Below are 5,000 nucleotides of genomic sequence, written 5' to 3'. Positions count from 1 at the left end.
AAGTAGAATGTGTGAAAAAGAGACATAGAAAATAGATAGAAGACCAGATCTAGTCAAAGCACAGAAAATAATGTTGACTGGTCGATTTGAACTCTTCGGCTACTCTTGTCCAGATTCGATGTAACTGATAGCACGTCCCGCGGTGAGAAGAAGTACACGGCCGGTTCGTTCTTCATGTACGGACGGATGACTTTCATGAACTGTTCCGGGCCAAAAGATGGCTAAGTCTTCGGACAGCCTCAAGAGTCTTGCCTTAGAGAGATTTGGCTGATCAAAGTTCATGAACTGATCGAAGTGTCGGATCAGTTCATCAGAACGATCGCCGGTTCGGCCAAGACGGCTTAAGAGCGAGAGACCATGGTCGGATTTGGATTCCACTCGAACAACTTCACTTCTGGCTTGACCAAAGGACTTAGCATGTCGAACAGGACGGGAGAGGCGAACTTCAGTACGGTTGATTTGGCCATCTGGTCGTGGGTTATGCTGAAGCTCCAAACCGGACGAGTGCGGGTCAAGACGATACACGGCCCGAGCGGTATGTTCGGCCCGATCGATGGACTGAACCTCAGTTGCGTTGTTCCGGACGTTCTGATCCTCGTTCTGATCTGATTCCATGGACTGATCCTCGGACTGGGGCACATCATTCCCTCCTTCTTCAAAAGGATTTGACCACAAATCCGGATCATCTACAATAAAAGGGGAAAGATCAGAAACATTAAAGCTCGAAGAAATGTCATACTTACCTTGAAGATCAAGCTGATAAGCATTGTCATTGATTCTTTTGAGGATCTGGAATGGACCATCGACCCGAGGCATAAGTTTAGACTTTCTTTCTTCTGGAAATCGCTCCTTCCTCAAGTAAACCCAAACAAGATCGCCTTCTTTGAAAATAACTTCCTTTCTTTTCTGATTGGCATATCTTTTATAGATCTCGGTCTTGGCTTCAATGTTTGCACGAACCTGTTCATGTAGCTTTTTGATAGTGTCCGCCTTCCTCTTGCCATCTGTACTAACTCTTTCACTCAAAGGCAAAGGTAAAAGATCAAGTGGACACAAAGGATTAAACCCATAAACAACTTCAAAAGGAGAAAACTTCGTAGCAGAATGCATTGCATGATTGTAAGCAAACTCAACATGTGGTAAACATTCTTCCCAAAGCCTAAGATTCTTCTTAACCAAAGACCTAAGCAGAGCAGACAAGGTTCGATTAACAACTTCAGTTTGACCATCAGTTTGCGGAAAACATCAATCTTGTTCCTAGTTTAGACCATAAGGTTTTCCAAAAGTAACTAAGGAACTTAGCATCACGATCAGATACAATGGTCTTAGGCATTCCATGCAACCTAACAATCTCTCTAAAGAACAAATCAGCTACTTGTGTGGCATCATCAGTTTTATGACAAGGAATGAAATGAGCCATTTTCGAAAATCTGTCAACAACAACAAAGATTGAATCTCGTCCAGACTTAGACCTTGGCAATCCTAACACGAAATCCATAGAAATGTCTACCCAAGGATGAGAAGGAATAGGAAGTGCAGAATACAAACCGTGGTTTGAAGACTTGGATTTAGACTTCTTGCACACCACACAACGGCTACATATCCGTTCCACATCTTTCATTAAGCTCGGCCAATAGAAGTGATCATGAACCGCCTTGTAAGTCTTTTTGACACCAAAATGTCCCATAAGCCCACCTCCATGAGCTTCCCTGAGAAACAACTCCCTCAAAGAACATTGGGGCACACACAAACGGTTATCAAAGAATAAGAAACCAGAATTTTGAAAGTATTTGCCATAAGCAACCTTTGGGCATTTTCGAAAAATCTCTTTAAAGTCCTGATCAGAGGCATAAAGATCCTTGATAAATTCAAAACCAAGCAGTTTAGTTTCAAGAGCTGAGAGAAGAGTATACCTTCGAGACAATGCATCGGCCACAACATTCTCCTTACCTTGTTTGTACTTGATCACATATGGGAATGTCTCAATGAACTCCATCCAACGAGCATGCCTCTTGTTGAGCTTTTGCTGACCCTTAAGGTGTCTTAGAGACTGATGATCAGTGTGGATAATGAACTCCTTAGGCCAAAGATAGTGCTGCCACGTTTGAAGGGCCCTCACCAAGGCATAGAGTTCTTGGTCGTATGTGGGGTAGTTGAGCATGGCTCCTCCCAGCTTCTCACTGAAATAAGCCACTGGTTTTCCTTCCTGCATCAACACAGCACCAATACCAACACCAGAAGCATCACATTCGATTTCAAAAGCTTTAGAAAAATCTGGAAGTACAAGTAAAGGGGCATGAGTCAACTTCCCTTTAAGGATTTCGAATGCTTCTTCCTGAGCTGGTCCCCATTTGAACCCCACGTTCTTCTTGATTACTTCAGTAAGAGGAGCGGCCAAGGTACTGAAGTTTTGAACAAATCGCCTATAGAAGCCGGCAAGGCCATGGAAGCTTCTTACTTCACCAATGGAGGTCGGAATCGGCCAGTCCCGGATTGCTTGGACCTTCTGCTCGTCCACTCTCAAGCCATCTGCACCTACAACAAAACCTAGAAAGACCACATGATCTGTGCCAAAAGAACACTTTCCAAGGTTAGCAAACAAACGTTCCTTTCTAAGGACTTCAAGAACAGATTTCAAGTGCTGTTTGTGCTCTTCAAGGCTTTTGCTGTAAATAAGAATGTCATCAAAGTAAACCACAACAAAATGACCAATAAAAGACCTCAAGACATGATTCATTAGGCGCATGAAAGTACTAGGTGCATTAGTGAGACCAAAGGGCATGACAAGCCACTCATACAAACCTAGTTTTGTTTTAAAGGCCGTTTTCCATTCATCACCTTCTTTCATCCTAATCTGATGATAGCCACTTCTCAAATCTATCTTAGAAAAGTACTTAGAACCATGGAGTTCATCAAGCATATCATCAAGACGAGGGATAGGATGTCGATACTTTACCGTGATGTTGTTTATGGCCCGGCAGTCCACACACATCCTCCAGGAACCATCCTTCTTTGGTACAAGTAGAACAGGCACGGCACAGGGACTGAGACTCTCTCTGATGTATCCCTTTTCAAGCAAGTCATTGATCTGTTTCTCCAACTCCTTGGTCTCGACCGGATTGGTGCGGTACGCTGGTCGGTTCGGTAGAGAGGCGCCCGGGACGAGATCAATCTGATGCTCAATGCCTCTTACCGGTGGCAATCCTTTGGGATTTTCTTCTGGAAACACATCAGAATAATCCTGCAAGATACCTAAAAACTCACTCGGAATCTCCGGTGCAAGATCAGAAGACGATGAGGCCAAGAGAGACTCTTTATAAATCAGTAAGAGAAATGGCTTTTGAGAGCAAAGAGACTTCCTTACCTGACTTTCCTTGACAAAGAAGTTGGAGTTTCTGGTACTGGTCTCAGGTTTATCAGCTTTAGAGTCTTGGTCTCGATTCTTCTTAAGTTGGACCTGGTCTTGATGAACTTCCGAAGGCGACAAAGGCACCAAGGTGATCTTCTTTCCCTGATGATCAAATGAATGCCGGTTGGTGAAACCATCATGCACTGCCTTCTTGTCAAATTGCCAAGGCCGGCCCAAAAGAACATGGCAAGCATCCATGGGAAGCACATTGCACACAACCTCATCCTCATATCGGCCAATGGAGAGTGGAACTGTGACTTGCTCCTTCACATACTGTTCTCCGGCCTCATTGAGCCACTCCAACCTGAAAGGACGAGAAAGAGGTCGAGTAACAAGCCCAAGTTTCTTTACAAGGGTGTCACTAGCCACATTAGTGCAACTACCTCCATCAATGATTAAAGAACAAACTTTATCAGAAATGAGACATCTAGAGTGAAAGAGATTCTCCCTTTGTTCTTTGTCATTGGATTTTGGTTGGACACTCAAGGCACGCCTAGTAACCAGTAGTGAACCATGGCTCGGCTCATCAAGGACATCTTCATCATAAATCGGATCAGAAATCTTCACAAAGGTCGAGCAAAACTCATCGATCACTCCATCGACCTCCTCATCGAAGATGGGATCAGTGGTGTCGTCCAAGACCCTCCTAGTAACAAGAAGGGGACCATGAACCGGGAAGTCAAGTGCTTCTTTATCATCATCATCATCATACACTGGTCCGAGATCCTCCTTGTCTTCTTCAGATTCGACTTCTCCATTCTCCAAAAGCACCATCACCTTTTGGTTCGGACATCGATTGGCATAGTGGCCAAGGCCATGACACCTAAAGCATTGGATGTCTCTAGTTCGTTTGGTAGCCTCTTCTTTCTTTTCTCTATCATCACGAGCAGGGACATTAGTCTTAAAAGCTGTATTTGTTGTGGAAGAAGACTTACCCTTGTCTTGATAGTTTGGCTTGGAAGCAAAGGTCGGTTTAGAAGCAAAGGTTGGTTTAGTGAGACCCTTTCTCTTGACTTGTTGCTCGATCAGCACAGCCTTGTGTAGCATCTGCTCCATGCTGTCATAGTCTTCCAGCTCCATGCGGTCTTGTATGTCCCGGTTGAGCCCGGTAAGAAATCTGGCCATGGTGGCGTCTAAGGGTTCTTCTACATCCGCTTTGATCATCAAGGTCTCCATCTCCTGGTGATAGTCCTCAACTGTCTTAGAACCTTGAAGCAAACGCCTGAGTTTATGGTGTAGATCCCGGTGGTAATGGTCGGGAACAAAACGTCTCCGCATCAGCATGGAAAGCTCATCCCATGTATCGACTGGCGCCTCACCTGCTCTCCTCCTGCTAGTCACAACTCGATCATACCAGTTAATAGCATAGCCAGTAAACTCAGCAGCAGCAAGTCTAACCTTTTTAATATCAGAACAATTTTGACAATCAAACACAAGTTCAATTTTTCTTTCCCATTCAAGAAAAGCATCCGGATCATTTTTGCCATCAAAACTTGGAATTTTCAATTTCAAACCACCCAAGCCATCATTGGTTCTTTCATTTCTACCAAAAGGATTGACATCACCTCGGTTTTGATGCCTAGGAACTCTC

Source organism: Brassica napus, unplaced genomic scaffold (genome assembly GCF_020379485.1).
Source record: "Brassica napus cultivar Da-Ae unplaced genomic scaffold, Da-Ae ScsIHWf_454;HRSCAF=691, whole genome shotgun sequence".
In the NCBI taxonomy this organism is placed as follows: domain Eukaryota; kingdom Viridiplantae; phylum Streptophyta; class Magnoliopsida; order Brassicales; family Brassicaceae; genus Brassica; species Brassica napus.
Note: the sequence above shows the minus strand (reverse complement) of the source record.